Source organism: Heterocephalus glaber, unplaced genomic scaffold (genome assembly GCF_053883595.1).
Source record: "Heterocephalus glaber isolate CG9 unplaced genomic scaffold, H.glaber_assembly_v1.0 deba00001606, whole genome shotgun sequence".
Lineage (NCBI taxonomy): Eukaryota > Metazoa > Chordata > Mammalia > Rodentia > Bathyergidae > Heterocephalus > Heterocephalus glaber.
The window spans coordinates 28,001,143-28,012,607 of NW_028258377.1; the positions used below are offsets into that span (position 1 = coordinate 28,001,143).

Consider the following 11,465-nt stretch of genomic DNA (forward strand, 5'->3'; position numbering starts at 1 on the left):
GGACCAGGCTTTACTAATCTTCTGGGATTTCTTAATCTGATGACATATCATGATTAATGGTTATAATTAACTACTTGTCAACTTCACACTCAAACACAATTCCTTAAACCATACTTTACAGACAATAGCACTTGCATAATTCTATCCAACATAATACCATTTTGTATACAATAGGAAATTCTTCCCAAAGTCTCTACAGTTTCACCATTTCTCAAAAGTCCAAGTCTCTTTTGAGACTCAAGAAAAAATCTTAGCTATGAATTTCTATAACAATAAAAAACAAGTTACGTAATCCCAAAGTATAATGGCACAGGTTAAATATTACTGTTCCAAAAGAGAAACAGGAGAATTGGAAAGAATATGGTCAAAGCAAGACCAAAATCCAACAGGATAAATATTAAGTATTTAGCTCCATATCTGACACCTGGGGCACATGGTGAAAAATTATAAGTTCCAAAGGGCTTGGGTGGTCCCACTCCTATGAACCATAGGGGTTGCAGCCCCTATGACCTCTTTTTCCTTCTGGGCTGCAGCTTTCTTCAGCAGACATTCCATGTTCCTGGCATCTCTGACTTCCTGGGGTCTCCACTGAACTTTTGGCTTCATTCGAAGAGCTTCACACACTGCTCTCTCTCAGGGTCTCTTTGACAGGCCTCCAATACATTTCTCAGAAATCTTTCTGGAAGTTTTCCTGACCCCATAACTCTTGAATTCTGCATGCTGGTGAAACCAACATCATGTGCACAACACCAAGTCCAACACTAAAGTCCAGCTCAAGAAGTAGTCAGGCCCCCTTGGACCATGGCTGTAGCAGCCCCCGAGTGCTTGGATGGCTGAGTGCAATGAACTGAAATGAATCCCCAGGAAGCAATTATCTAGGAGGCCCTTCTCAGACAACCTAGTGATTCTCTTCTCAAACGAAAGCTTCGCACTTTTGCACCCTTGAGTCTGCAATGGGTGGGGTCTTGCTGATTTCTGACATGCTTTCACAGCATCTTTATTTTTGTCCTTGAAAAGTACTTGGTTTCTTTTCAATGGTGCTGATCTCTTTAGCAACCACATCTCTTTTGGCCCCAACATTATACATTATTCCTTCAGAGCCAAACTTTAAGTTTTTCAAAATTTTTTGCTCTGCATTTTACCCTCAGTTCTCATTATAAATCTGGCTAAAAGTAAACAGCAGCACTCTTGCCACAGCCTGAATGTTTGGTTTTCTTGAAATTTCCTCTGCCAGATTAATTATTCCACATCCCTTAATCTCAGTCTCCTGCATAGTCTCTGGATATGAGCAAAATATAGACAAATTTTGGGCCACAGTATAACAGAAAAGCCCTCTAGTCCAAATGCCCGTGGAATTTTTGTTATCAACTAAAACCTCCTGAGCCTGACTTTTTCTATTTGAATTATTTTCAGCATTCTGGTCTTCTGAGGTCCAACCAGAATCACCCATCAGGCTCTGCATACTGTATTCTAAAGCTTCTCCAGCTCGTATCTCCAAACCTTTCCACACTCCTAAAGTAAACCAGCTCCAAAGACCTCTAAACTACATGGTTAGGTACTGTCACAGAACTCACCCCACTTCTGCACTACCAAATTTCTATATTTTCCAGCTTTCCTGTTACTGAGACACAATATACAACACCCACAGCTTAAAATAGGAAAGGTTTAATTTACCTCATCATTTCAGGAGATTCAGAACATAGTCACCTAGCTCCCAGGGAGAAATCTCATGGCAGAAGGGCAGAGCAAAGCTGCTTAGTTCACGGTGTCCAGAAACAGAGCAGAGGAAGAATAGCAGAGAGTGATGGCTAAGGCACCATCTATGGTACACAATTTCATATTTCCATGGTCCACCAGATATGCCCAGGAGTGTGCCTTGCTAATCAGCTAGGCATTTCTTCATTTAATGAAACTGAGTAAGGGTCACATGTTCTTTGATTCCAGGCTACCAAAAGGTGGGCAGCTTCCTCCACAACACACTCCTGCTGAGATCTGTCCTGGCACCAGTCTGAAAGCAACAGGACTAACCAACCATGGTCTGAAGCTGCTGAAACTGTGAGCCCAAATAAGCCTTTTCTTTTTAAGTTTATTTATCTCAGGTATTTGTTACACCAACAGACCCCTACTACTACACAAGGTGAAAAGCTATGTATATGAGTCAGAGAATGACAGGACTGGTTTTATTTTAAAAGTTCAGTTGGTTGCTATGTGAAGATGGGGGAAGAGAAAAGACCAAAACCCTAAACAGGAATAATACAGGCAAAGAAATGAAAGAGATTTCAATTAAATTTGTAAAAGTGGAGATGATGAGCCTGGTGGTTCTCTGATATGTTTTTGAAGGTAGAGCCAAGGGGATCTTGATCATCCAGTCATTTGCCTTGCCTTGAGGTTACTACCATGCCTACATAGCTCTTCTGAAGTCTTCTGTGTTGCAGCCTCTGATATCTGTGGGCTAGTATTCAAGTAAAAATGTACACACTGCCCTAGAACAAGCCACCAATTTTAGTCATATTTAAGTCAAAACCCACACTTAAAAGTAAGATGATCCTTAAAATAGAGTCTAAAAGTTTGTATCACTGCCTACAACACAGAAAATGTTCTATATGATTACAGAGCAGTGTAGGACCTCAAAGCCCCAGTAATTTCTACCCTCTACCTCATTTTCTTGTCCCCATTTATACTGTGCAGCTAACTGTGACTGCCTATCACTGTGATTAGAATCCCACAACATCAGGACTGTTAGTTTGCCTGTCTGTAGATATTTATGGGTAACTTCACAATACTGATTCCACTCAAGGGGATTTGTCTAAACCAGTGGTGTCAAATCTGTGGCACCTGTGTTATTTATTTTTCTTTTAAGAAAAAAAGATGTTAATGTACGAGTTGCTTTTTCTAAACTAAAACCTCAGTATTCAAGTTTAATTTCGGTGTTGCCACTTTGCAATAAATTGAGTGGGTTTTGGGTTGCAGTTTGGGCACTTGTCTCTAAAAGTTTGTCATCACTGTCTAAACCAAGTCAGATAATTTTATGTTCCTTGCTAATGATTGATCGAAATGCACATATAACCCACCAAGCTAACAAAATGTTAGAAGATAGTCTCCTGAAGGCTTCTATTAAAGGATTCATTATCCCTAGAAAAGAAACACAGAAAGAGATAACCTATTGTATTTCTCTAGATATTATTACATCTGAAGAGTAAGACATATTCTGTGGTCATTGTTAAGTATGTAACCTTCCATAAAATAAGGCCAGTGTTGAAGATGACAAAAAAGGAAAGAATTTGAGTCCTTCGTGACATTATCTAGGGCCTATTATATCTCTAGACTTCAGATTTTGTGAGATACATTTTCATCTAATGCAGCTAGTTTGCATTGCAGTTTTTGGTGACATTCAGCCAAATTAATTCTACCTTTCACAAGGCAGATAGTACGAAAGTTCAAGAAAGAAAACCCTTTTTTAAATATGCCTATCTTTGAGTTTTTGAATTTATTTTACCATACGTATTTTAATTGATAAAATAAACACATAAATAAAAATAGAACTAGATACAAATATAGAAAGAGAGACAGAGATGATAGGGAGGTAGATGGCAAAAGAGAAAACATGAATAAATAAAAAAAGATTTTAAAAAGGAAGGGAAGAAAACAAAGGCAGAGACATACTTCTGGATGTGTATGCAAGAAATTTTCAGTGTTTTTACCTTTCATTAATATTTCTTAAGCACCCATTGTATGGTCTGGACTGCTCCAGTTGCTGGTAATTCAGAGGTGAATGAATGGCACTGACTATTAATAATGACACTATTACTATGACACTTATTCCCAAGGGCGAGAGAATAAGCAAAAATACATGACTAATCTCAGATAATGCTGAGTGCTAGGAGGCACAAAGCAAAGTAAGTTATACAAAATTACCAGGGATACCAGGCATGGTAGCACACACCTGCAACCTCAGTTACTCTGGAGGCTGAAGCAAGAGGCTTGCAAATTCAAGGCTAGCCTGGGCACCTTAGCAAGATCTTCTCTCAAAATAAAATGTAAAAGAACTGCAGAAGCATTTCAGTGGTACAGAAATTGGCAGTATGCTTGAGGGCCTGGGTTGAAGTACAAAAAAAAAAAAAAGAAATAAAGGAATATGGGGGACCTGGAGAAGGAGGGAAAGGCTTAAAAATATTAAGTCTATGAAAAAGTACACCAAATACAAGGATTACAGTAATTTTGTAATAGCAAAAATAATAGTAGCTGCTAGAAATAGCCCAAATGTCCATCTGCACAATCCATAGGGACCCAATGAAGTAAATTATGATACATTTATATGGCAAAATGTATTATTGTTAAAAAGATTGTGTTATGATAATAAAGATGACTACACGACATCCAAAGATGTATTACTAATAAAGTAAAAAACCTGGCTGTTGAATATTATGTGAAATATTGCTTCTATTTTAGAATTATATAAAGGATAGATAGATATAAATAGGTAGAGATGTGGTTAAATAGTTATACATAAATAAAAATAGATATCATTATATAAAGATAGAGAAGATAGGGAGATATAGAGATGGGAAAAGAGCAAAAGATAGGGAAGGAAAGAAAGGTAGAGGTATACTTCTAGGCGATATGTAAGAAATTTGCAGTGTTTCTTACCTTTTGCAAGAGAGATGGTAGAAAAGTTAAAAAAACACCACTTTTAAAAAAATTTCATGCCTATTTGTTCAGTTTTAAAATCATACCATATGTATTTTTAATTCATAAAATAGTTACATTTTCTCACTACTTGTAATTTTTTTCAGCTCAAATCAGAGTCCAGGGACAATATGTTGGTGGAGATTACCATTCAGGAGGAGTGGCTCTTGACATACAGGGGATCAGAGGATAGAACCTGACTTGCAATTGGTACCAGGCAAAAAATAAGGCCATCTGTCTATCTGATTTCACTTGGCACATTCTACCCTCACCAACAAGAGTAAATGCTACAGAAAAGATTCTACCATCAGAAGCTCCATGAGACCAGAGAGAAGCTTTGTATGGGACCAGCTGCCAGAAATATCCACAAAATAATTGCAGAGCAGAGGATACACACACACACACACACACACACACACACACACACACACACACACCCGCGAGGGGCAGGAAGGTGAGGATGTAAGGTTCTCATGATACCTAGTTACATGACTTTCAGAGAATGACTCCCAGGTCCTTTGATATCAGCCAGGCCAAGAACCTGTGTTGATCCCACTTAAGCTTAGGCCCCCCTCTTCACTGAGCATGTGTTCAGTAAACCCTTCATCTGCTACACATCAACCCATATTTTAAACATGATCAGTAAGTCTCCAGAGGAGGCTGACTCAAAGCCAAGGTAAAGAACAGAGCAGTTTGGGCAGTCTGAGAGAATAAAAGAGATTAGGGGCAGAAAGGCTTTTCTGGACACCTGATTTATTTTTCTTTCAGGTATTTTTTTTTCTGTTGTTTTGTTTTGTTTTGTTGGTTGGTTTGGGAGTTGAGCCCAGGGCCTTTGTACTGAATTACATCCCCAGCCCTATTTTTCATTTTTTTAGTTTGAAGCAGGGTCACATTAAGTTGCTAAATTGCCTAAGCTGCGCTGTAACTTGGGATCTTCCTCCCTCAGCCTTCCAGAGTGATGGGATGACAGGCATGCATTACCCAGCCTGGCTTCTTTCAGTTTTATCTTCTTATCAATAACTACCATATGTTTGATAACTAATGAGGCAGTATTCTGATAAATAGCCCATATATTGAGAAATGATAGATCAGGAAAATAAGTTTCTGTTCATCCATGGGAGATTCCCCACGCTAAAGCACTGTTCTGTAAGTGTCTGTCCCTCACTGTGGTGCACACTGACCCTTAACAACAGCCAGAGTCACTGCACAAGTCTTGCAGATTTTTGCTATTTTACACATTAACTATGCAGGTTCAACTACCTCATTTAACCCCATTCTACCTTCCACTGTCCATTCCTAAAGCAGGCTATTAGGCAAGAGTGACAACCCCAGGGGAGGAGAGGAGAGGAGAGGAGAGGACAGGATAGGACAGGAGAGGAGAAGAGAGGACAGGAAAGGGGAGGGGAGGAGAGGGGAGGAGAGAAAATTCCCAGTGCTTTGCCTTTCCAGTAGTGGAGTTTGCTAATCTTAATCTCTTTTTTGTTGGTAGCTGTTTGCAATGCCTATAATGCCATGGGGAGTTGGTACATATGGAAGAGACATTTTACTTCTTTTTTCATCCCCTTCCTTTCCCTTCCCCTTCCCTCCATCTGTTGCTCCCCTTCCCTCTTGGCGAAAGATCTATATCGCTGCTTCCTGTTATCACTCTTTTACTTTGCTCTTTATTTATAATTTGAGCTTTTTATACAAGAGAAACTGCAATATTTAATCTTGTGTGCATGATCTATTTCACTTAACAATATGGTCTCTAGGGCATCCATTTTCCTACCAATGACTCAAGTTAATCTTAATCTCTAACATGTTCTCTCTAACCCAAATTGAGCAAAATTGTGACACAGGCAGCTTTCTATGTCCAAAGCCATCACTGCTAATTCCATGCAACGCTTTCTGCTACTCCTCAACAAAGCCTCAGATCTTCAGGCAGCAACTTTAGAACTGATGAAGAAGTGCATCTATTTGCTACTGCTGCAACTGCGATGGCCAAGCCTTAGCCTTGATTCTTCTCATTTTGTGTACCACGTACGTGAGTTTCCACTCATGTTCCCCATATGATGTGTGTGTATACTTCAGTACATCATGTCACCACTAATGGATGGCTGCTGAGATTTAAATTTGCACAGAACACACATATGCTGAAAAGGAAACCAAACTTTGCTCATGGATTATTGTTTCTCACTGAAAGTCTGGGAATTTATAGTTTCCTATTAAATCACTGTCTTGAGACTTCCTATAAGTATTTAAAGTTACTGTATGTATAAAGAAGAAAATTTAACCTTCTTTTTATGTATTTCCTTTCCAGGTCTCATTTAAAGACAGGAAGAAAATTATTCATATAAAAGTATGTGAGATATCAACAATTAACTGTGCTATGAATATTAATGGTAAGGCCACCACATTATAAGGCCTTAACCCATCTCCTGCTCCTCTCTGCATGCCTTACATAGCATCCATGGAGCTTGTCAGTAAGTCAGATCAGCACTTGTCCCTTGGCCGGAATTGTCAGCTATCGCTCTTATTCTCAAACTTCTTGAAGGACTCACAAGCCAACTAAGAGTTTTCCCTAGATCCCTGCCATTATTTTCTGCTTGAATACAAAATCAGCTGATGTTGCCCTAGGTTATCATCTTGTTTGCTTTTCTTTGCATCTAAGAACATAAACATTTTGAGCACCCACTATGTGCAGAAGTCATTATAGTTGGTAGACATCTGGCAGTGCATGATAAAAATAGGTACTATATTATAGTAAATAAATAAAACCTAGAGTTCACAGATGGTAATGCATGTTTTGGAAGAAAATAACTCAGGAAAGTGCAGTGGGAGATGATGGAAAGTGAAGACGTGTCCTCTCTTTTCCAGGTGATGAACCAAGAAAGCTCTTGTGGAGAAGTTGACCGCCTAGCAACACCCAAGGGAAGTGGGGATCCAGTCATGTGACTACTGAGGGAGAAGAATACTCCAGATGCTGAAAGAAGAAAGGCAAAGTACAGGAAGTCTGTCTGGGCATCTATGAGCACCAAGGAAGCCAAAGAGCCTAAGACAGAGTGAGGAAAGAGGAGACTAATAGAAGATAAGGTCAGTTATGAGATGGATGTCAGAGAGAAAATTGCACAGGCTCTCAGCTGTCATTGTCATGGCTCTGTATTTACTCAGGACAAGAGACACTGTTTTAATTTCTTATAGCTGCTATAACAAATTTGTTATAATCACCACAAGATTAGCAGCTCAAACCAATATAAATCTGTTCTCTTACTGATCTGGAAGTTAGAAGTCTGAAGTCAGCTTCGCTGGGCTGAAAGATCAATGTGTAAGAAAGGCTGATTCCTTCTGTGAGAAGAGGATCTGTTTCCTTGCCTTTTTAGGATTTAGTGATTACTTGCTTTCCTTTGCTTGTGACCCCTTCCTCCATCTTCAAAGTATGTCACTCCAGTCTCTGCCTCTCCTGTCACATTATCCTGTCTTCTATCCAAGTCCTCCAGAATCCTCTTCCAAAGGCTGTTGTTCTTACATCAAACCTATCCAGATAATCCAAGATAATCATGTAAACTCAACTTTAATCATATCTACAAAGTGTCTTTTGATGTATAAGGTAACTTCCTTAAGTTTTAAGATTAGGATGTGGACATATCGGTGGGGGCATCATTTAGCCTACCATGGACACCATGATTTAATTTCAATTTGCAAAGCCTTTTCTTGACTGCCATGTTGGAAAAGGACAGAGAAACCAGAAAGGTGGCTCTTGCAACACCTTAAGCAAGAGATGATAATGGTTCTGTCCAAGGTGGTGGCAGGTATCTAAGGAGTTAAGAAGATATCTTGAATATGTTCTGAAGACAAAAAACACACGTTTTGCCAATATGGGTCATAAGAAAAATAGAAGATACTTCAAAGCTTTTTATTCTGAACTGCTAGAAGGATATATATGCTTTTCCCTATATGGGAAAGGTAATGGAGGAGTGGATTTGGAGTTTAACTTTGTACATATTACATTTGAAATGACTACAGAAGAACCAGATTGGAATGTCAGCATTTGAATTAAATGTTAGTACTTGTGTACCAGACATCTCTGCCCAGTATTAGCAAACACTAGTTAATTGCAGCCCAGTCTCAGCACACTTTGATCTCTCCAAGCAAGACAAGCAGTGCCTTCCCCTTTTCATCCCTCTTTGCATATCAGCCATCCCTGCCTTCATATCAGCCATGCCAGATGCTTCCAGCCAGATGCTTCCACTGTGCCACTAAATGTCTTGAAAACATACTCTTCTTACCTTCCCACACTTGCACCCCTTCTCTTTGCTGCCCAGAGCAGAATTTTTTTCCCCATTAAGTTTATTGGTACATTTTAGGTATAAAATACAGTTGCATTCATCATTGGGATCTTGTACCATTACATGAGTATCTTGGTTCTTATTGTTTTCCCCTTCCCTTGCCCTCCGTTCACCCCCTCCACCCTCCCCTATTTGTAAAGACTTTGTTTCCATTTTTTTCCTTTTCTCATATTTTTTCTTTTCCCTTCTTTCCTTTCCCCTATCACACTGCCCCTGCACCTTTAGACCTTTTCTTCCTGTTACACAATATCAATTATACATTTTTTAAATTACAATATCAAGATCTAGGAGACATTACCACAGATTTTACAGAATTTAAAAGGATATAGAAAGGATATTACAAAAATCTGTTTTGAAATAAATTTGACAACTTCTAAGAAGTAACTTGGAAGACAAATTAATGAAACTAACTCTGGAGGAAATATAAAATTTGAATAGCACCTATTAAAGAAAGTATATTCCTAGCTTGAAAATCTACCTATATGACAACAGCAGGCTCATATATATTTTAACTGATAAATTATATCAAACAATTAAAGCAGAAAAAAGAAGGAACACTTCTCCCCTCATTTTAGGAACTCAACACTGTGCTAATCCTAAAACTGGATAAAGATAATAGAAGAAAAATGTATGAATATAGATAGAAATTTGTTTAACAAAATAAACTATTAGAAGTCAGATCTGGCAGGATGTTGAAAGTGGTTTTGTTATAAGGGTGGCAGTGTTGGTTCAGCATTGGAAGATCCATCCCCAAAAGTCATCATTTTAACAGTGGAAAGGAGAAAGCCATATGATCCTGTCACTAGTTGGAGAAAAAGTATTGGACTAAATTGTACAGCTGTTCATGGTAAAAGCTATCAGGAGACTAGATAGAACAGAACCTTCTCAACAGATTAAAGACATGTACTCCATACTTCCAGCAAGAACGCCTTATATAAATGGAAAAGATATAATGCTTTCTCCTTAAGGTGGGGAACAAGGGCAGATATGCTTACTCTATCTGTTCACTAAACTTTGAAACCTAGGCCCCACCAAAATAGTCTGGCAATAAAATGACACAATTAGGATAGGATTGGCAAGGTAGAAGCAAAATCTTTATATGTAGATGAAATGATCATCTACAGAGAAAATACTAAGAAATCTCTAGGAGACCCTAGAACTTGTATTTGAATTTAGCAGAATTAGAAAACACAAGGTATTTAAAAAAATTCAGGTCTGTGTATACTTGCTATAAATGAAGAATTGGATATTGAAATTTAAAAGTTATGTAGGAGTACAAAGGACCTAGAAAAGTTAAAAAAAAAACAACAGTGTTGGAAGATGTTTAGTACCTAATTTTAAGACTTCTTCTAAAGCTACAGTAATCAAGGTAGTGTTGGTGTAAGGAAAGACATATAGACCATTTGAATAAAACAGAGAATCTAGAAATAGAACCACACATATATGGTCCACTGAGTTTTGAAAGATTATTTAACATTAGCATTTTATAGAATATAAACTCAATTCAAGAGCCGAGGAAGAGGTAGTGTTTTCAGCAAATGGCACTAGAACACCTGGTATCCGTATATAAAAAATTAACCTCAACCCTTTTTTTCCATACATGAAAATAACTTGAAGGGATCTATGAACCTAAATATGAAAGCCTAAAAGTATAAAACTTTAAGAAAAAACTATAAGGGAAAATATTTATGAATTCAGGGTAGGCAAGAACACCTAGGATACAAAAAACATGATGTGTAAAAGAAAAAAATTGATAAATGAGATTCCATCAAAATTTAGAACTTTAAATGACATCATTAAAATGAAAAGTAGTCCTTAAACAGACCATATTTCCAATGCATATAACCTATGACCAGAATATATAAAGAATTCTTAGAGCTCATTAATAGACAACCCAATTAAAATGTAAACATAAGAAGATGATAAATAGCCAGTACAGCACAAGGAAAGGTGTGCAACCCTAGAATCAGAAAAATACTAATCAGTACAATAACAAGATTGAATTATACACTCATTAGGGAGATGAAGTTCAAAGTTTTAAAAGCCTTGTCATGACTTTTTCTTTTTGTTGGATTATTCCCCTTTGCGTTTAATTTGTCACACCCAATGGATTCATTCTGCTGAGTTTCCTGGGGTTGTGATCCTCATTGTCTTTTACTAGGATATTGTCTAAAATTTTGTGGAGTGCCAGTTTGGTATTCATGAAGTTCCTAAGGTGCTCTTTGTCATGAAAGTATCTTATTTCTCCATCCATTTTGAAAGCTAGTTTTGCAGGGTACATCAATCTGGGTTGGAGGCTGTTTTCCTTTAGGGCTTGAAATCCATCACTCCAAGCTCTTCTTGCCTTGAGGGTTTGCATTGAGAAGTCTGCTGTGATTCTGATGGGCTTTCCTTTGTATGTGATTTGTTTCTTTTCCCTCACTGCTTGTAGAATTTTGTTCTTCTGTTGGATTT

The 11,465-nt window shown here is 38.0% G+C and overlaps 1 long non-coding RNA gene across 4 annotated transcripts in view; it reads left to right on the forward strand.

Moving 5' to 3' along the window:
• LOC110344818 (uncharacterized) overlaps window positions 1-9,422 on the forward strand; it is a 190,081-nt gene extending 180,659 nt beyond the window's left edge. For 3 of the 4 annotated variants that reach the window (XR_015444805.1, XR_002387667.2, XR_015444806.1), the window contains one exon: window positions 1,945-9,422. This is a non-coding gene — a long non-coding RNA (uncharacterized LOC110344818). The remainder of the gene's footprint in view (window positions 1-1,944) is intronic. The other variant, XR_015444804.1, reaches the window with a different exon arrangement.
• Window positions 9,423-11,465: the final 2,043 nt, after the last annotated feature.